Raw genomic sequence first — 23,033 nt, 5'->3', positions numbered from 1 at the left:
GTGATTTGTTATGGGCAGCACGACGTGAAATATGTACATGTCATCATGACTCTGCTTTTCTTTTGTAAACCAATAACTGTAAATGACAAACTACAAATTCGAAGAATGTTTGCCTGAAGCTGAATATTCTGTATAAAGAGAGAAGCCTGACTTTGTAAAGGCGAGCAGTCTCCTGAGAATATATTTCCCCGTGTTGTACTTCTAGGACACTTGTTACCTTGGTTGCGGCCAATAAACTAATCTTTGACTTCACCTAGAAGACTCTGAGTTTCTGTGGTCTGGATTAGGAAGAACCCGAGGTCTCTGGGTGTACCCTGACACCGCTGGGTTACCGGTTCTGTGCCGGGTCTTAAAAACCCAGTACCTCAGCTGGCGCCCAACGCGGGGCGATTCCAGTGGTACCAGTCAGCCAGAGGATCGTGAGGAGCTTCGTGTGAAAATTCCAGAGGACGGCCAACCACCTCATCGACCCCTGCATGTCGACGTGGTCCGAAGGTCTTTGCTGCGAGGTTCCCCGCTTCCCGACGGCTACAAGGACTGCTGCCCTGGCTATCGCCCTGATTTGGACCCTTGAAGTTTGGTAGAGCGAAACACTAAGACGAGTCTTCTGGTTACGTCATCGATATTTCAGTTAAGTATAAGTGGAGCGTCTCCCAGTCCTTAGTTGTCTTAGTCTTGGGTATCCTTTGGAATAATTTGTTGGTACTTGCAAGCACCAAAACCGAAGGACTCGTGTATTCACGAGAAATATCGTAATCGATAATCCTTTGAAGTTTGGAACTAGACTAGAGAGCGAAGATGCCTAGTCTTAGACTTGGAAATTTGTTTTGTCTTGGTTATAATAATAGGGACTCCCGATTGGAGGACTCATGTCCGGTTCCTCCAGTTGGAACTCCGACTTACGAGCTATATGTGAAACATGGGGCAGGCCCCATCACCTACAACAAAGTATAGATTAAATACACCAGGAAAGATGGTGTTTTAAAATGGCCCCAATATGGTAGCTTTGATACCGAAATCCTAGATAACCTTGAAGTTAAACTCTTTAAAAAGAAAGCCCGGCCGGCGATGTTTGACTCTTTCCGCTTATGGCGTAAAGAAGCCAAACAAAAAGAAATCAAATTAGCTAAGAAAAATAAGAGAGAAGAGGGGCTCTCAGTAATGCAAGCTGCTATACAGTTTAAAGACAATGAAGAAGAGCAGATGAGTGAGCAGTTGCACAGGCAACGTAAAATGGCAGTAGACAAATGCTATCCAGTCTTGCCGTCTCTTCAGCAAGAGGCAGCAAAAGAACGTGAAAAAGATCCATTAATGTCGCATTTATTAAGTTCGCCACCCCCCTATGCGCAAAATGCCACGGCACCCCCGCAACCTTTAGTTGTGCAACCTGTGTCTCCTATTCCTCCTATTCAGCACTCACCAGCTGTTCTCCAGCTGGCTCCTGTCCCTATGGTGCAGCCTCCTCAAGGCCCACCAATCACACCTGTTTTACCTGTGTTTTCCACAATTTTGCCTACTGTACTTCCTACTTCTCCTAATGCTCCCTCTACGATTTTGCCTAGTACTCCTTCTATTTTTCCTGATGCCTCTTCTGATATTGTCTCTGCTCCTTCCTTATCTCACCCCATTTTTCCATCTGTTCTTCCTTCAGTTTCACCTTCCATTCGGCAGAAAATGGCCAGCACTGTTACTAACCTTCTTTTACCTCTTTTTGGGTCACCTACTACGACCCCTAAAATGGAACGTAGAAAGTTGCGAAGTCGACTGCCTGACTATCAAGAGAGAGACTCATTGAATCATTTAGCACGGAAATGGGTGATGGACACCGTGAAGTATGATGTAGAGTCTGTCATGGAAGTCTTCCATCAATGGGAAGCAGCGACACAGAGATATGTTTTCGAACAGATGTGTGTTTTTCTTTGCGAGGATTTAGAAGACAATGATCTGGAATGCATCCCGCAAGAGATGTGTCGTGTACGGTTTAAGTTCGGAGAGGGTACGATTGTAGGTCCAGATGTGGAAAAAGCAGTTGAAATGTTGTTATCATATCGGAGTAAGGGGAGCAGTTCTGGGTCACCATCTGAACCTAGTACATCTAGTAGGAAAAAGGCGCGACAATACCCTATGAGAGAAGTTCCCCCACAATGGAGAGAGGGTGACACGACTGCTGTCCCACCTATTCTGCCACACTTTCAGCGTGTATGGGTACATGTCCCATGGAAGCGTGCTGAAGTTTTAGCACTTAAACAAACATTACCTGATCCGCGTAAAAATCCTGCAGGGTATTACAAAGAGTTGTCGCAAACTGCTGGGTCATGTATAATGAATTTAGCCGATATCGATATGCTATTTGGGAATGTTGTTCCACAGCCTTTATGGGGTAAACTTCGTCATATAGATCATGATCAGGAATTAGGTGACTCATGGGCTAATATTACTGCTGCAGATGCACGACAAGTTGGTGGTGCCAAGCCTGAGCCTTTGATAGCAGAACTCCCTGGTAAAATAGTAGATTACATGAAAACGATAATGCCTGCAATACGTGTAAATTGGGATAAGTTGTCTGCATGCAAGCAGAAGAAAGAAGAAACAGTCTCAGATTTCTTCACCAGATTTGAAGAAACATTCGTTGACCACAGCGGTCAAGATATGACCACAGAAGGTGGTCAGAGATTGTTTGTCAATAAATTCGTGCACAATCTGCTACCAGAATTGTGTAAAAAATTAAAGGATTCAGAAAGTTCTTGGGCAGTCTCATCTTCAGCCCAGATATTGGCTACTACACAATATTACGAAAATAGAGACAAGGATGAGAAAGATTGAGTAGAAAAGAAAACGAAAGAACTAAAAACGAAGGTTTTGCTACAGCAAGCATATCCGCCACGTGGTAGTGGTAATCAAAATAATAATGGTCAGAATCACTACCAAAATAATTTCCAGCAGCCTCAAAAATATCAGAGGAACTCGCAAAGAGTCGAGTATACTCAACCCCGTGCACCTGTAGGCCCCAACCAGTGTTCATATTGCAGACAAGAGGGTCATTTCAAGTATAATTGTCCTATTCTATTACAACGTGCAAATGGAGTTTCTGGTGTGAAAGGTCGTGGCAGTCAGCAAGCACCTAGAGGTAGAGGGCGTGGAAACGCCCCTCAGAACACACGTCCCCTTCCACCACAAAACTCTATGAACAGGTTTGATCAGCAAAATAACGTATCTGACAGGACAGCTCAATACTACGTTGATGATTACTATACAGAAGATGAGTATTTGGAGAATAATGATTGCTAGGACAGCCATAGACAAAGAGAGGGAGTTGTTTCAGTTCCAGTAGATCAGAGTGGACCTTACGTTGAGGTGATTACATCAGGTGTGTCAGAACCTTTTCTGTTGGATACTGGTGCTACAAAGAGTTCTATTATGCACTCCAAACTCCCTGGCGCACCTTTGTCTGGCGAAATGAACGTTTCTGTAGGTTTTTCTGGCGCCCCAGTTAGACATCCGATTTCTGACCCTTTGTCTCTTTCTGTTGGTCCTTGTGGTGAAAACTCGCTAGGATTGGATTTGTTAAAGAGATTGTATGCAACTTTGTACTGTTCTCCGTCAGGAGTACAACTTACTTTAGGTAAGAAAGTAATTTCTCCCATGTATTTGTCGAGAGATGAACTTCCAGCAGAATTGTCGTTTCTCCCAGATATTGTTTGGGCCACTGGTCCTAATGATGTAGGTCTTTTAGAAATTCCACCATATGTTGTAACATTGAAAGCCAACGTTAAAATGCCACGAATTCCCCAATACAAAATCTCGAGTGAAGGTGAAAAAGCTTTACTAGCTATCGTTTACGAATTGATTAAAAAGGATGTGATTGAAGAAACACGAGGAAATGTTTGCAATAGTCCTGTTTTGCCTGTTTTAAAACGGACTGACCCTTCTAAGCCACCTGTGTACAGATTCGTGATTGACCTTAGAGAGGTGAATAAAATAGTTGTGCCACAATTTCCAGTTGTCCCCGACATTACCACATTATTAACTATGATTCCAGCCTCTGCCTCTTGGTTTTCGGTGATTGACCTGAAGAATGCTTTCTTCAGTATCCCGATTGCTGAGGAGAGCAGGGACATCTTTTCCTTCAGTTTAGGAGGTCGAAGCTTCCGCTTTAAACGCGCTCCTCAGGGCTACTATGAAAGTCCATCAATATACAGTCAAGCTCTAAAAACACAGCTTGACACGATTATTTTACCTAAAGGTGCTACTCTTGTACAATATGTGGATGATTTGCTCATTGCTGCAGATACTAAGAAAATTTGTAAAAAGGCAACGTTGACATTATTGCGTCATCTGTGTGATCTGCATCACAAGGTGTCACTTTCCAAACTGCAATATTGCCGACAAGAAGTGACCTACTTAGGTCACCTCTTACCGAAGGAGGGAAGGAAACTGACCCCAGAAAGAATTCAGGCAATAGCGAAATTGAATGTGCCAAGAACACAGAGAGAAGTGCGTGCTTTCTTGGGCATTATATCGTACTGTAGACAGTGGATTCCAAATTTTTCGTTATTAGCCAAACCCTTGGTGGCATTAACGTGTAAAGACACACCCAATCCCATTCCTTGGTCTGAAGAGTGTCAGAAAAGTTTTCTCGAATTGCTCACAGCATTATGTTCGGCTCCTGTGTTAGGTACCCCCAACTACAGTAAGCCTTTCACACTGTACGTCCACGAGAAGGAGGGCTGTGCATTGTCTGTGTTGACTCAGTTATTTGGAGGTAGGCAGCGCCCATGCGCCTATTTTTCGTCGAACTTGGATCTGGTAGCTAAAGCATTGCCAAGTTGTTTAAGAGCCACAGCAGCAGCAGCTGTTTCTATTCGACAGTCTGCTGGACTAGTAATGAATAATACACTGATCGTGATGGTCCCACATGCAGTAGACACACTGTTAAATAGAACCAAGACACAGCACTTAACTAGTGCTCGATTGTCCAGTTACGAATTGACACTGCTAGCGAGCCATGTGCACATAAAAAGGTGCAGTACCTTAAATCTAGCTACGTTGTTGCCAATTGCAGAGGAATCAGATGCTTCAGAACAGCACGATTGTTTTCTCACAACAGAGGAAGAGACAAAAGGGAGAGTAGATTTATTTGACACTCCTCTTGCTGAATGTGATGGTACATTATGGGTGGATGGTTCATGCTTCAAGCTCCCAAATGGTAACGTGACTGCAGCATATGCTGTCACGACTTTGCAAACAGTTGTTGAAACTGCACGAGTGCCACATGGTTCAGCTCAAGCTGCAGAATTAGTTGCACTCACGAGAGCATGCGTATTGTCTAAAGGAATGAAAGTGACTATCTACACTGATAGTCAGTATGCGTTTGGAGTGGCTCACAGTTTTGGACGATTGTGGAGAGAACGTGGGTTCCTGACTTCGCATGGAGCTAAGATTCAGCATGGTCAGTTGGTAAATGAGCTTCTTGAATCACTGACCTTGCCCCTGCAAATGGCGATTGTGAAATGTAGTGCTCACAAGAAGGTGACTGATGATGTTGGTCGTGGGAATGCATTTGCTGATGAGATCGCTAAAGAAACGGCAAAGAATGTGATGAGCCGAATGTATGTTGCAGGCCCTGAAAGATGGACTGGTGATGTTGGAATATGTGAGAACACGATAGAAAGCGTGAAGTCCATCCAAGCTGAGGCCACAGAGAAAGAGTTGAGCACGTGGAGAGAGAGTACAGGTAGAATGGATGCAAATGGTTGTTGGATTGAATCGACAGAGCATCAGAGATGGTGGTTACCCGATGCATATGTGCTTGCAGTGGTTACAATGGCTCATGGAATGGCTCATATCAGCGTGAAAGGGATTTGCGAGTTGTTGGCCCCAGTGTGGAAGAATTCAGGGATTCCCATGTGTGCAGAGAATGTTGTCAAGAATTGCATGGTATGTCTGAAGCACAATCCTGGTAGGGGAACCCCAACTCCAGCTGGTCATTTTGCACCTCCTACGTATCCGTTCGAGGTTTTGCAACTAGATTTCATACACATGGAGAGGTGCAACAACTTAAAATACGTGCTCGTTGTTTTTTGTGCTTTTTCAAGATGGGTAGAAGCCTATCCCCTGAAAGACAATACTGCCTTGTCCACAGCAAAAGCCCTTGTGAAAGAATACTTCCCCAGGTTTGGAATGCCTAGAATGGTCTGGTCTGATAACGGAAGTGAATTTGTGGGTCGTGTGATGAAGAGAGTGTGTGAAGGGCTAGGCATTAGGCAAAAGTTCCACGCTGCAAATCACCCCCAATCAGCTGGATTAGTAGAATGTTACAATGGCACGCTTAAACTTAAATTGGCCAAGAGCCAAGCGAGCACAGGTCTTAAATGGCCTGACGCTCTACCCTTAGCACTCCTATCCACCAGAATGACTGTGCATTCGCGAGTGAAACTCAGCCCTTATGAAATTGTCTTTGGCCGGCCAGCCAACATATGAGGAGTGCCTAGACCCACGAAGTTCAGCGAGCTAGAACACCCTATTTTGCTTGATTACCTGTATGAATTGACGGCTAAATTGCGTGTTTTGCATCAACAGGTACATGACTCCCTGCCTCCGGCCTCTGATACTCCAGGACACCCCATAAACCCTGGATCCTGGGTGTTGATAAAGAATTTCCAAAGGACTAAAAACGACCAGCCCAGGTGGACGGGACCATAACTCGTCCTTCTCTCTACCAGATCGGCAGTTCGAGTGGAAGGGAAAAAAGGCCTGGATCCACAGGGTCCACTGTAAAAGGGTACCCTTACCTCTGCCCTATGACCAGTGGGTCCAGGAGGGTGTCGCTGACCCAGAACCTGATGCCGTGCCAAATACTGTCCCTTTTAATGATTCGCATATAACAGAAACTCACTCTGAACAAGAAAACGAAAACATTTTGCACAAGGCTGTGCCACCATCCAAGCGAGTGAACATTACAGAGCCTGACCTTTTGTTCCCGGATCAGACAATACCTGAGAAACGACGGTATAATTTGAGACCGAGAAAAACGAACTAATAAAATCATTTCTTTTGCAATTTGAGACTAAGATCCATGGACAGATAAAAAGATATTTTCTTTTTCCCCCAAGTACTATTTTTGAAAGTGCAGCTCTCCTATCTAAGAAACGTGCTCATTTTTTGTTTTTCGAACCGCCATTCGGGTTCCGCTGCTAGGGCCGCGGTTGATTAAAGTCTTTGGGGTGCAGCTAACGACGTTAGGTCGGTAGTTCTGGGTGGTCCAAGGGAGTTGCCCTAGACTGACGGAAGCATCCCTTAGCAGAGGCAACCTCCCACCGCGGGCAGCACTTTAGAGAGGATGGAGTTTCCCGATGTAGAGAGATCTGCCAAACAAATGAACTTTAAGCACAGACTGTGTACCATGATGACAAAGAAAAGTTTTATAATATTGTGTATTTTTATGCTATTCAGCGTAATGATCTTTTTGATAAGTTATGTTTTATTCACTTTCCATGTAACATTTGCGCCCACTGCATCACCTATACCTCCCCCTACTGTTTCCTCTCATTCTTTCCACCCTCTGCCTGACCACGAATCAAATAGAAGATTGGAGTTCGTTAATAACTCCTTCGTTCAGTTATTACACCAGCACCAACTTGTAATGAACACAACTAACTGTTGGGTGTGCGGTCTTATGCCTCACACAACGGATAAAGGTATCCCCTATTTGGTCCTGCCATTTAGTCACAATGGTTCTGTATGGGCATATAGGACAATGTTCATATATGCACACGAAATCTACCCCCTATGTCCTATAACAGACAATCCTAGAAAAAGTGCTCTAGTCAAAGGTATAGTCGACATGATTAAGGAAGGTATTTCTTATGAGACTATCCCTAGAGATGAGACACTATTATACATAGGATGGAACATGACTGGATATGGAGCTACCCTGAGTGAAAAACAGCAAGCTAAGAGATCGTCCCCGATTTGGATTGTACCCCATCAGGGTTATCTGTGTCTGCAAGGTAATGGCACGAATCCCAGGGCTCAGTTAGGGAAGAGTGTCTGTACTGAAACGTATATGTTTGGATCTCAGACTTCCCCTGCGTTTTTAGCAGCTAAGGGTACCTATTTCATCTGCCATGATAGAGCCTATACATGGTTGCCCCCTGACTTTTCGGGCTCATGTTTTGTTTCCTTCCTGTTGCCTCCCACCTACACAGCAGCGGCAGACTACCACCGGACAAGGATAGTTAGAGGTGTTTTGAGTGAAGAAGACACTGCAGTGTCAAGAATTTGGGGACTTTGCAAAGGGTTTTCTGCCGTTCTGGGGATCCATGGCTAACAGCAGAAACATAAGGCAATTGACAAGGGTAGTTGAGTCCACCGTGACAGAAACTACTGGTGCCCTTAGTAACCTGACTGCTGAGCTCCAGTCGGATCGGCTTATGACCCTTCAGAACAGGGTCGCTTTAGATGTCATCCTTGCAGACCGAGGTGGAGTATGCAGATTGATCCAATCTAGTTGCTGTATCTTCATCCTTGATAACGCTCCAACAGTGTACCAGGCCATCTCCAAACTACATAAGATTTCCGAATCTATTCATGTGGATAAAGGAGATTGGTCATTGATGGGATGGGTCTGGGAACTGATATCCGCCTGGGGATGGAAAATTCTAATGGTCATTGGGATGGTCTTAGCCATTCTTTTCCTGTTCTGTCTATGCATACAGTGTGCTCCTGCAATATGTGGCCTCTGTGTTACATCATGTGTAAGGAAACCTGTGTCAAGAGATGAAATAAGTACTAGAATGATGTTACAGCAACATCTCAATGACTTTAGGAATATAGATCTGGACTCAGACTAACATGAGGATAGATTAATTGCCTATGTAAGGGCAAAAGGAGGGATTGTGGTTCTGAAAATCTGGATTTGTGTAATCGTTCTGGACTCAAGAATTAAAACTTCGTCGAAACATGACGAATTTGGTATCAAAAGACCGAGAATGACGAGTACATCATGTACATATATTTTCAGCATATTCGAGTGACGATTTCACCTCAAAATCGTCATTTGCGTTCTGAACCCTTGGCTTCTATTTATGTGTTGCCCTTTACATAGGCCTTAATCCAGTTGAATTCAATTCCACAAGGACACATACTCCTTAATCGACTTTTCCATGACCTGTGCAAGTTGGAACCATTGCCCCAGGCCGAACTCGTTAGGTCAGTTCCCCTCCCAGTGGCCGAGCAAGATAGCATCAAGGCTCTACAAGCCATAAAACCATTTCAGCGCGCACACCTGCCGTATCTTGCTCATATCTGTCTCTACTCTTTTGCTTCACTTACTTTATGATGGGGAGGTGCCTGTTTTATTGGGGGTCCACCGATATCTGATGAAATGTTGGGCCTTGCCAGGTGATTTGTTATGGGCAGCACGACGTGAAATATGTACATGTCATCATGACTCTGCTTTTCTTTTGTAAACCAATAACTGTAAATGACAAACTACAAATTCGAAGAATGTTTGCCTGAAGCTGAATATTCTGTATAAAGAGAGAAGCCTGACTTTGTAAAGGCGAGCAGTCTCCTGAGAATATACTTCCCCGTGTTGCACTTCTAGGACACTTGTTACCTTGGTTGCAGCCAATAAACTAATCTTTGACTTCACCTAGAAGACTCTGAGTTTCTGTGGTCTGGATCAGGAAGAACCCGAGGTCTCTGGGTGTACCCTGACACCGCTGGGTCACCGGTTCTGTGCCGGTTCTTAAAAACCCAGTACCTCAACGAGAGAGCTGTTTCGCTACACATCTTTCTGTGATCTTCGCAAGAAAGGGTAGATTAGTGATGGGGCGGAAGTTGTTGAGGTCTTTCGCATCAGCATTGGGTTTTTTAAGCAGAGGGGTGACCTGCCCAGTTTTGAAGGGAACAGGAAGGAAGCCTTGACAAAGGGAGAGGTTGACCAGAGTGGTCCGATAGGAAAGGGAATGGGTGTAGAAGTCAATGGCAATGGCACTGGGGATGGGGTCCAGAGAATGGTTGGAGGGCTTTGTTTCGCGGATGCACTTGAGGAGGTCATCTTCAGAGATGGGGTCAAAGTTCTGCCAAATGGCTGAGGAATTGCTGTCCTCTGGAGGGGTAGGATGAGCGACCTGATCCACAAGTGATTTCACTTTTTCATCAAAGAATATAGCGAAATCCGCTGCTTGCTTTGTAGAATCCTCCAACTTAGAGGTTGGGGGGAGCAGTTAGGAATCTTGATGAGATCGAATAGTTTTTTGGGCCTATTTTTGGCTGAGTCAAGAAGGGTTTTGAAGTGCGATGCTTTCCCAAGGAAGATGTGCTTGTGGTACTTGGATCTTGCTGAGCGAAGCATAGCCAAATTATCTGTGGAGGGCACTTGCCTCCATTGTTTCTCCAGGAGTCTTAGCTGCTTCCTTTCTTCATGGAGGGATTTGTTGAACCAAGGAGCTGAGGGAGTGGACCTTATCTTTTAGCTTTTGAGTGGAGCGACGTTATTGATTTCGGCTGCAAGGACTGTGAGGCATTGGGAGGTGAGTTCGTCAACATCTAGGTTCGGGTCTAGCCTTGGAAGTGATAACAAAGCTGATTCACAGAGGGGTCCGACATCAATATTTTTTTGCATCACGGAACCAGGAGGTAGCCCTCTTAGGTTGACCAAGGGTTATAGAGTGTGATAGGTGAAGAGAGAATGGGATGAGGAGGTGGTTGGACCAGTCTACATGAATGGGGGTAGTGATAGAGAGCATACCTGCTTTAGAAATAACAAGGTCCAGGATTGAGCCCTTAGAGTGTGTTGATTCTGTGCAGTGTTGGATAAGATCGTTTTCAGAGAGGAAGGTGGCCAGCGAGTTCGCCGAAGAGTTATGCGATACGCCCAAGTGGAGATTGAAGTCACCGACGAAGGTCTGATTGTCACTTCGCGAATATTGGTCGCTGATGAAGTCAGTGAGTTCCTCCATAAATGAAGGGCCACTACCAGGCGGGCGGTAAATTACATGGAATCTGAGGGGTGAGCGGTGGTGCAATTGTAGCTCAAGAGAAAGGCATTCAAAGGTGTGGAAGGAGCTGATAGTTTGACCTTTAGATCAAACATATGCTACCACAATGGTACGTCAACTAGATAATTAGGTGATTATGGCATATGTTTGTGTTCTCAGGCAGCAACACCGATGGGAAGAGGGAAGTCAGGAGGGATCTGTTGCTGTATTTCAGTCTGAGCCGCCTCCCCTCTTCAGTTTACATCATCAACTTCAGAGTTACCTTAAAATAGCACTCCTTTAGAGAATAGTGTTGTTCTCCTACTGATTCCTACTTTATTTAGGGGCTAGATGGTATTTCTTAAAGCTCCTCTGTTCCCAAAAAGTAATACATTTTCAATTTGAATGTATTATTTCATTAGAAAAATACAATTTAAATTACCCTTTCCTGGATCTTAAAAAACGCTTACATCTCCTTAACGCTACCATTACCTAAACCCTGCAAACGTCTTGCTACCAGTTAAGGCTACCCTTCCTTGAACCTCAAAGAGTCATTACTACACCTTAATGCTACTCTTTCCTGAACCCTACACTTACTACCCTTAAGGCTACCCTTCACTGAACCCTGAATTTTGCTAACTACACATTGCCACCTTTCCCTGAACCCTAAAACTCCTTACTGCACATTACTTAACAGTACATTCTGTAAACCCTCAAAACCGTTACGACTGCATAACGCTACCCTACCCTGAACCTTAAAAACCCTATACTACCCCTAATATTATTCATCTCTGAACCCTAAAAAACCTTAATTCCCCTTACATCTACCCTTCTATGAAACTTAAATATCTCATATCACTCTTAATCTTATCTTCACTCAACCCTAAACTCCATACTACTCCTTAACACTACCCTTCTTTGAACCCTAAAAACTCCTTACTACCCTGTAATACTACCATGCCCTGAATCCTACAAACCCTAATAATCCCTTAATGCTACTGATGCCTAAACCCGATACACCATTACTATCACTTAATACTATCGTGCCATAAACCCTAAGTACCCCAGGCTATCACTTAATGTTCTTTCCTGAAGACTAAAAAACATATTCCTCCTTAATGCTAACATTCCTGAACCCTAAAACTAACCACTTACTAACGCTACCCTACTGTAACCCCTAAAAACCCTTACTACCCCACAGGCTACCTATCTCTGAACCCTAAAAGAATCCCACCCATTCCTAACACCTACCTACCCATTAACCCCAAAAACCCTTTACCACCCCTTTATGTCACCCTTCAATGAACTTAAAAAATTACTTACTACCCTTTAACCCCACCCTTCCCTGAACCATACAGATCCCTTAACTGTACCTTGGAGTTCTGGACTTTTTGGTTCCGTCCAGAGGTGTCAGGGACAACACCCGAAGACCCCGGAGTTCAACCTGTCTCGGTGCACAAACAAACAGAAACACGGGCTTCTCGATGGTGGCGTCAAAGACCAAAGGTTTATTACTGCAGGGACACAGAAGTCACAGAAACTGCACACGGGCAGTGTCTAAGAGCCTGTTCAATTTGTACAAAGAGGGTTGTTCCTTATATACTAAATATTCTGCTCGGGGCAAATTCTTTACATGTTACCACAGTTCTAAACATTCGTGTCTTAAACAATAAATATTTGGCGTTTTGCACAGGAATCGTCAACAGTATCTGATGTCAAAACATTACGAATGAGGGGTTCCCACTAGTTCATCATAATCCCATGTCAATTCTTAATTCAAGACCCGGACCGCCTCATCGTAAATTTCGTTACCTCCCCCTAATAAAGGCCCAGAAGGAAAGGAGCAGAGCCAGGTGTGGAAGATAGAAAGACAGGATAAGAGATGTTTGTGGGTCGTAAATGGGCACGGTTACCAGCTTCGGCCGCCTAATCATGATCAGGCCAACGAACACAAGAACCAGTATAGCAGGACTGGCCTCAGGCTGGGGAGGCAGTTCTTGCCGAGTCATGCTGCTACAGCGTTGCTGGCCTAAGGTGCACGTGTCACTCGCAAGGTGAATCGCCGGCTAAAGTCTACGTGTCCTTAAATGAAAAGAGGTCTTTGTGTGTCCATTGACTATGTGAGGGCAAGGAATACAAAATGGCTTCCGTGTTCTAAGATGGATGCCATGGGTAGAACAGAAATGTGTTTGTAACTGGAGTGCTCTTGCTCGTAGCATAGCGAAAACACCAGGATATACTAAATGGATCATTTGCGGTCCACTGATACCAAAATTATGTATTTACGACAATGTTACAAACACGAGTAAAATCGTCACGGAACCTCAGACCCTCCTTTTGCCCTTACATAGGCAATTACTCAGTCTATATCAGAGTCAGAGTCTAATTCTATGCTCATTAGGTCAGTGACATGTTGTTGTATCATCATCCTGTCTCGTGCCTTTTCTCCTAATGCAGGTGGTTTTCTGAAACAGGTTGCAGCACAGAGACTACACAGAGCGGGACCACATTGGATAATAAGACAGCACGAGAACAGAAATACTAGGATGACACCAATGACCATCAGAACCTTCCATCCCCACGCTGATACCAGAGTCCAAAACCACTCCATGAAGGACCAGTTTCCCTTATCTACGTGTATAGAGTCGGAAATCTTGTGTAGCTTAGAGATCGCTTCATAGACTGTTGGAGCATTATTTGGAATAAAGACACAGCAGCTCGATTGGATCATTCTGCATACCCCACCTCGATCTGCAAGTATTACGTCTAGAACCATACGGTTCTGCAACGTCATGAGACGATCCGCCTGAAGCTCAGCTGTTAAGTTACTAAGGGCACCAGCAGTTTCTGTAATAGTAGATTCAACTACCCGTGTTAGTTGACGTAGATTTCTACTATTGGCCATAGGCCCCCAAAACGGAAGGAAACCTTTGAAAAAGTCTCCAGCTTCTTGACCAGCGGTATCTTCCTTGCTGAAGACACCTCTTGCTACTCTGGTCTTGTGATAATCTGAAGAAGCAGTGTATGTCGGAGGTAACAATCGAGCAATATAACATGAACCTGAAAAGTCAGCAGGCAGCCATGTATATGCTCTGTCCTGACAGATGAAGTAGGTACCCCTAGCAGTCAGAAAGGCAGGGGAGGAGTTAGACGGAAATACGTAAGTCTCAACGCACTCACTCCTCCCTAGCTGAGCTCTCGGATTTCTCCCATTTCCTTGCAAACAGACTTGACCTCGGTGAGGCACGACCCAAACTGAAGTGGAGCTTTTACGCTTGCTTTCTCCCAAACTAAGGCGATACTCGGTAGAGTTCCAACTCAAATACACCCGTAATTCATCTCTAGGGTAAGATGGAGTATTATTGACGTCTTTAATCATGTCAATAATTCCCTGGACTAAAGCTTTGTTGGCTGAGTTGTATTTAGTGGACCGTGGTGGGCGCGGAGGATAGGTCTCAAGGGCATATGAAAAAATGGTCTGAAAGGCCTGAAATGATCCATTGTAGCTAAAAGGCAAGACTAGATAGGGAATGCCTTTTTCCATAGTGTGAGGTATCAAGCCACACACCCAGCAGTCTGTAGTATTAACTATCAGTTGGTGTTGATGCAAGAGCTGTACAAATGTATTGTTAATAAATTCTGAGCGTCGAGCTTGTTCGTGTTCAGGAAATGAGTGAAAAGAATGCATAGAAGAAACCGTAGAAGTAGTAGGATCAAGGGGAGGTACTGTAGTTACTGGCATAAAAATCAAATGTACACCAAAGACGATTCCACCCACCAACGTTATCAAAACAATTAAAAATGTAACTGCACATTGCATTAGAAAGCATTTGCTGTGAAGTATTCTGTACAGTCTATTTCTGCGAACATAAATTACATTTTCTCGTTGCAGCTCAGGAAGCTCCATCTTCTACGACCGTTCGCGACCACTGATGATGTGTACGTAGATGAAAATGCCTCTATCAGCCCTGGGAGTTCCCAGAACTAACAGAAAGATCGACCTTGTGTCTGACCCCTGCAGATTCAACTAGGCACACAGCCACGACCCTACGGCTACCCAGACGGCAAGGCAATTTTAAAACAAAAAGAAACAATACAAAGTATTTAGCAAACTTCCTGGCTGGAGGCAATGTATAGCAAATTCAAATCTGAAAATAGGCAGTTTCCTGCTTTATTTGTCCATATTGCGAGAACGTAAGTTGTATCTCAGTTTTGCAGGAGCTGTCTGATCTGGAAACAATGTATTTTCAGCTGACGTTGCAATGTTCACGTTCGCAGATGGCAAATGTTCTTTTGGTGCAGATGGCAAATGTTCAGGGTTCAAAAGAGCAGTTTCAGGAGGAGAGTCAGAATTTGGTGAATCCGTGATCAGTTCTGCATCACTGAAAGGTATGAACCTGGGGACTTGTTCCGTTTCAGAGGCACCGATTCCTTTCTTTACCCAGTTGTCGTAAGGAAGTGGCAGAGGCACACGTTTGGCATGTGTCGTATGGATCCAGTTTTTCCTTCCGGCCACACGAATAGCAGTTCTCGTTGCTAGTAGGACTTGGAAAGGGCCAATGAATCTGGGCTGAAGATTTTTTGTTCTTGCAAAATTTTTGATGACCACCTGATCACCCGGTTTCAGCTGATGGCCTGGACTCTCCGGTGGCTTTGGCAATGCATCGAAAACCTGTTGGTGAATAAGACTCAATTTAGCAGTCAAGTCGAAAAGGTAATCAATTAACATTGGGTATTCCAGCTGCTTGAATTCTTTTGGTCTAGGTACCCCCCAAACATTTGCAGGACGGCCAAAAACTATTTCATAAGGACTAAGCCCTACTCTAGAATGTACGGTTGCTCTTGTTGATAGCAAAGCCAACGGCAATGCGTCTGGCCAGGACAAACCCGTGGATGCTTGTATCTTAGCAAGTTTCAGTTTAAGGGTGCCATTGTAACCCTCGACTAAACCCGCGGACTGGGGATGATTCGCACTATGAAACTTCTGTCTAATCCCTAGGCCGGCACACACACTCTGCATAACCTTCCCTACGAACTCACTTCCGTTATCTGACCATACAATCCGTGGCATTCCGTATCTGGGGAAGTATTCTTTGAGAAGAATTTTGGCAGTGGATAAGGCAGTATTGTCCTTTAGCGGGTATGCTTCGATCCATCTGGAGAAAGCACAAACTACCACTAGGACGTATTTCAGGTTATTACAACGATCCATGTGAATGAAGTCTAGCTGGATCACTTCAAAGGGGCAGGAAGGAGGAGCGAAGTGACCTGTAGGTGTGGGGATTCCCTTGCCAGGATTATGCATCAAGCATACCATACAATTTCTCACCACTCTCTCTGCACACTTACTAATCCCATCATTCTTCCAGACCGGAGCCAACATCTTACAAATCCCTTTTGAACTGATGTGCGCTGTTCCATGTGCCATCGTCACTACGGCAAGCACATACGCATCAGGCAACATCCAACACTGTTGTTCTGACAAGTCAATCCAACACCCACTCGAGTCTAATTTACCCGTGCTCTCTCTCCATGCAAGTTTTTCCTCCTCAGTCGCCTCTTTCTGAATTTCCTTCACGCTTTCCACTGAGTCTTCACACATTCCAGATTCAGAAATCCATCTTGCAGACGTTGCAACATACATTCTACTCATCATATTTCTAGCTGTCTGTTTTGCAGTCTCATCGGCAAAAGCATTCCCACGACCAACATCATCTGTGATTGCTTTATGAGCACTGCATTTCACAATCGCAACTTCAGTCGGCAAGGTTAGAGATTCCAACAAGTCATTAACTAGCTGACCATGTTGAATCTTAGTCCCATGGGACGTAATGAAACCTCTCTCTTTCCACAAACGGCAAAAACTATGGGCCACGCCGAACGCGTACTGACTATCTGTGAACACATTCACTCTCTTTCCCTTAGCTAAAACGCACGCTCTTGTTAGCGCGATCAATTCTGCAGCCTGGGCAGAATTCTGACTCACTCTCGCAGTCTCCACAATCGTACTCAAGGTCGTTACTGCATAAGCAGCAGTCACATCACCATTCTCCAATTTGAAGCAAGACCCATCAACATACAGCGTGCCATCTGGATCTGATAACGGAGTGTTTTTTAGATCAATACGTCCTTTTGTTTCTTCCTCAGTTTTGAAATAACAGTCGTGTGGTTCGGAATCACTCGACTCTTGGCTAGTCGGCAACAATGTTGCTGGATTCAATACATTGCATCTTTTGATCTGAATATGACTAGCTAACAGTGTCAGTTCATAACCTGATAATCTAGCACTGGTAAGGTGTTGCGTCTTGGTTCGGTTCATAAGTGTATCCACCGCATGAGGAACCATAACCACTAGCATGTTGTTCATTACTAAACCAGCAGATTGTCGAATGGAAGCTGCAGCTGCGGCTGTAGCTCTCAAGCAACTAGGCAACGCTCTAGCTACTGGATCTAATGTTGATGAAAAATACGCACAAGGGCGTTGTTTATCACCAAATTTCTGTGTCAAAACACTCAATGCACAACCTTCTCTCTCGTGGACATAGAGCGTGAATGGCTTACTGTAGTCGGGTGTACCCAATACAGGTGCTGAACACAGTGCATTTCGTAACTCAGAAAAACTCTGCTGACATTCTGCAGACCATGGTACCGGACTCGGAACATTTTTCCCAGTCAAAGCTACCAATGGTTTTGCTAAAAGAGAAAAATTTGGGATCCATTGCCTACAATATGAGGTAATACCTAAAAAGGCACGTACTTCTCTCTGCGTGCTAGGAACATTCATCTGTGTAATTGCTTTTATTCTCTCTGGGGTCAACTTCCTTCCCTCCTTTGACAAGAGATGACCTAGGTAGGTCACTTCTTGGCAGCAGTATTGCATTTTTGAAGGTGACACCTTGTGATTCAAATCTGACAAGTGATGCAATAAAGAAATCGTAGCTGTTTTGCAAGTTTCCTTGTCATCAGCAGCCACCAGAAGATCATCGACATATTGTACTAAAGCAGAACCAAGAGGAAGTACGAAGGAATCTAACTGGCTTTTTAATGCTTGACTGTAAATGGATGGGCTTTCACAATAGCCTTGTGGAGCGCGTTTAAACCTAAAGCTTCGTCCTCCTAGAGAGAAACCGAAGATATCTCTGCTTTCTTTGGCTATCGGAATGCTGAAAAAGGCATTTTTCAAGTCGACAACCGAAAACCATGCTGCTGTAGCAGGAATCAACGTTAACAATGCAGTAATGTCTGGAACCACAGGAAACTGTGGGATCACAATTTTATTAACCTCTCTGAGATCAATTACAAACCTATATACTGGAGGTTTTGTAGGGTCAGTTCGTTTCAAAATAGGCAGTACAGGACTATTACAGACATTACCTCTAGTTTCTTCTATAACGTCTTTCTCAATCAGATCATGCACTATCAGTAGGAGCGCACGCTCACCTTCACTAGAGATTCTGTATTGTGGAATTCGTGGAAGTTTGACATTTGCTTTCAAAGTTACTACATAGGGTGGAATTTCCAATAGACCTACATCATTAGGACCAGTCGCCCAAAGAGTATCAGGGAGTGAACGCAGCTCTGGTGGGAGCGCATCCATCGACAAGTACATCGGAGAGATTATTCTTTTACCCAACGTAAGCTGTACTCCTTCTGGAGAACAGTACAATGTCGCGTACAGGCGTTTTAACAAGTCTAAACCAAGCAGATTTTCGTTACAACCTGTCGTCAAAATCAGGGGTGCTTTCAATTGACAGGGTCCAACAGAAATCGACAAAGGACCAGAAACAGGGTTATGAACAGGGGCGCCCGAAAAACCTACTGAAACGTTTGTTGAGCCAGACAAAGGTGCGCCAGGGAGTTTCGCATGTATGATAGAACTTTTTGCTGCACCAGTATCCAACAGAAACGGTTCGACTATACCTGATGTTGCTACTGCGACATAAGGCCCACTCTGATCTACTGGAACTGATACTACTCCCTCTCTTTGTCCATGGCTGTCCTAGTACTCACTTTGCTGACCTTCCTCACTAGCTTCATAATAGTCTTCAACATGATATTGTGGAGACCTATTCTGTTGGGCAGATTGTCCATTTCGCTGGTCGAAATAATTAGAAGGGCGATCACTCGTCTGCGGAGGCATAGCCCCTCGTCCTCGACCTCTAGAGTTTTGCATAGAACTACCACGACCTCTCTGAGCTGCCGCTGCATTATTTTGTGCCCGAACTGGACACTCATTTTTGTAATGACCTTCCACTTTGCAATAAGCACATTGATTCCATTGGTATTGTGGTCTTTGAAAGTTATATTCCGTTCTTTGATATGACCCTTGCTGCATATTAGTCTGATTCGTGCGAGGCGGATAAGCTTGCTGTAAAAGTACTTTAGTTTTTAAATCTTTCGTCTTTTTATCTGATTTTTCCTTCTCCTCTTTATCCCTATTTTCATAGTACTGGGCAGTCGCAAGTATTTGCGCAGTCGTAGAGACAGCCCACGCACTTTCAGAATTCTTTAATTTACCACTAAGTTCTGGCAACAGATTGTGCACAAATGTATCAACAAATAATCTCTGGCCTCCTTCTGTGCTCATATCCTGACCACTATGATCCACGAAAGTCTCCTCGAATCTTGTGGAAAAAGTCCGAGACGCTTTCGTCTTTCTTCTGTTTGCACGCGGACAATTTGTCCCAGTTAACGCGTAATGCTGGCATCAGGGTTTTCATTAAATCGATTATTCTACCAGGCAAATTAGCAATTAGGGGTTCTGGTTTGGAACCACCTATTTGTTGACCATCCGCTGCAATTATAGCTGCCCAGTCACCACCTAGGGCAACTGGATGATTCTCTTTACGAATTTTAGCCCAAATTGGTTGCGGTACTACATTACCAAATAGCAGATCTATGTCAGCAAGATTCAATACACAAGCGTCAACCGTTTGAGCCAACTCTTTGTAGTACCCTGCAGGATTTTTACGCGGATCTGGCAAGGCCTGTTTCACTGCTAACACTTCAGCTCGCTTCCATGGAATATGTATCCATACTCTCTGGAATTGGGCCGGAGCGGCTGCAATACCAAGGTTTACATTAGCTTGCACAGCTTCACGCCAAATTGGTGGAACCTCTCTCATTGGGTATTGACGATTTTGTTTCGTACTGCGTTTCCCTAACTCTCTTGGTGAACGAAGGGATGAGTCGGTTCTATAACTTAGAACCAGTTCCATCGCTTCTTTTATATTTTGACCGACTATCATACCTGCAGCAAACTCTTTCTGAACATTAATTAATTCTTCTAGATTTGATTCAGGGTCATCCTCTTCCAATTCCTCACGTAGAAGGAAACACATTTCATCGAACACATATCGTTGTGTCGGTTCATTCCATTGCATAAATGTATCTAATACATCTTGTACATTATATCTTCCAACTTTCGAAACCCATCTAAGAGCAGTGGAATCTAATATTCCTCTTTCTTCAGTACTGGGAAGCTGACTACGCCTCTGCACAGAGTCAGAGGTAGGAGTCTTAATCAGAGTTTTATAGAAGGGAGATAGAATATTGGAGACAGAATCAGTGATTCTCCGACGAACAGAAAGCGGAGTCATAATATTAGCAGAAGCAGTAAATAGAGTAGCAGTTGGAACAGATAGATTAGGAACAGTAGGAGTAGCAGGAAAAATAGCTTGTGAAGTAGCAGGTGTGAGCGACACAGGCATAGGTAAAGAAGTCGGCAACCCTAGAAGAGGGGTTGTCGATGGAACATTAATATTGACCACAGGAGGTACAAGAACTTGATTCAGGGGAGCGGGAACAGGGACACCAGGTTGTCCAGCAACCGGTAATTGAACATTCGGTATAGGTGGAGCCGTAGCACCCTGTGCATACGGTGGGGGTGATCGTAACAAGTAAGACAACAGGGGATCCTTTTCAGGGTCCTCTACTATCTTAGCCGTACTCGATGGTAAAGCAGGATAGCACTTGTCTATCGCTAAATTACGCTCTCTATCGGCCACCTCCATCGCTTTCTCAGACTCGTTGAGTTGCAGCTGCCTAGCAGACTGTTCTAAAGTCAACTCTTGCTCTTTCTGTTCTTTCTTCAACTTTTTAATTTCTCTCTGTTTAGATTCTTTTCGCCAATAACGGAAAGAATCAAACATTGCCGGCCGGGCTTTCTTCTTAAACAACCTTCTTTCTAGATTATCGAGAACTTCAGGTTCAAAACTACCATGTAGTGGCCAACTAAGGACACCATCTTTCTCTGTGAAGCGGATCCATACCTCGTTATAAGAGATAGGGCCCACACCAAATTTGCAATATAGATCATAAAGGGGAGTTCCAATCGGAGGAACCAAACACGAGTCCTCCAACTGGGAATCACTGTTGCAACTAAAACAAGACAACATACAATTTTTCCGACTTACCATTTTATAATCCGGAACACAAAACAAACAAGACACAAACAGAAAAGATGCGCACTCGAACCAAGAACTTAGGCCTACCAGAACTGACAAATGTATCGATACCTGAACTGAACAGAATGATTATCGTAACCAGAATAACCAGTGATAATCTTACAGAACTGAACTGAACTGAGAACTAAAAGGATTATCCAAACAGGAGCAACCCTCACAAAATACTTAACTGAGGTACTGAAGACGTCACCAAGGAGAAACCCGTCACGTCTCGCCGTACTAAGGACTGCACCTCGGGTCCAAGACAGGGCGACGGTCAAGGCAACGGACCACTGCAGCCGTCTGAACGGGAACCCTCGTGGAAGAGAACGTCGGGGCCACTTTTGCGATATGCCGGGATCGATGAAGTGGGGCGCCTCCCTCTGAAATCTTCACACGAAGCTCCTCGAACTCTTCAGGCTTTTGGACCGGTACCGAATGACGTCGCCCCACGTTGGGCGCCAATTGGAGTTCTGGACTTTTTGGTTCCGTCCAGAGGTGTCAGGGACAACACCCGAAGACCCCGGAGTTCAACCTGTCTCGGTGCACAAACAAACAGAAACACGGGCTTCTCGATGGTGGCGTCAAAGACCAAAGGTTTATTACTGCAGGGACACAGAAGTCACAGAAACTGCACACGGGCAGTGTCTAAGAGCCTGTTCAATTTGTACAAAGAGGGTTGTTCCTTATATACTAAATATTCTGCTCGGGGCAAATTCTTTACATGTTACCACAGTTCTAAACATTCGTGTCTTAAACAATAAATATTTGGCGTTTTGCACAGGAATCGTCAACAGTATCTGATGTCAAAACATTACGAATGAGGGGTTCCCACTAGTTCATCATAATCCCATGTCAATTCTTCATTCAAGACCCGGACCGCCTCATCGTAAATTTCGTTACCTCCCCCTAATAAAGGCCCAGAAGGAAAGGAGCAGAGCCAGGTGTGGAAGATAGAAAGACAGGATAAGAGATGTTTGTGGGTCGTAAATGGGCACGGTTACCAGCTTCGGCCGCCTAATCATGATCAGGCCAACGAACACAAGAACCAGTATAGCAGGACTGGCCTCAGGCTGGGGAGGCAGTTCTTGCCGAGTCATGCTGCTACAGCGTTGCTGGCCTAAGGTGCACGTGTCACTCGCAAGGTGAATCGCCGGCTAAAGTCTACGTGTCCTTAAATGAAAAGAGGTCTTTGTGTGTCCATTGACTATGTGAGGGCAAGGAATACAAAATGGCTTCCGTGTTCTAAGATGGATGCCATGGGTAGAACAGAAATGTGTTTGTAACTGGAGTGCTCTTGCTCGTAGCATAGCGAAAACACCAGGATATACTAAATGGATCATTTGCGGTCCACTGATACCAAAATTATGTATTTACGACAATGTTACAAACACGAGTAAAATCGTCACGGAACCTCAACCTTTCCATGAATCCTACAAACCCTGATTATCCCTTAATGCTATTGACCCCTGAAGCCTGAGAACCTAACTACCCCTTAATGCAACACTTCCTTCAACTAAAACCTTTAACGACCCTGCAGTATCATAAAAAATATTGGGGCATATTACCAAGAAGTGCGTTAGTAAACGCACAAAGCACATCC

This window comes from Lissotriton helveticus, chromosome 3_2 (assembly GCF_964261635.1).
Source record: "Lissotriton helveticus chromosome 3_2, aLisHel1.1, whole genome shotgun sequence".
Classification (NCBI taxonomy): Eukaryota; Metazoa; Chordata; class Amphibia; order Caudata; family Salamandridae; genus Lissotriton; species Lissotriton helveticus.
This window is presented reverse-complemented; position numbering follows the sequence as displayed.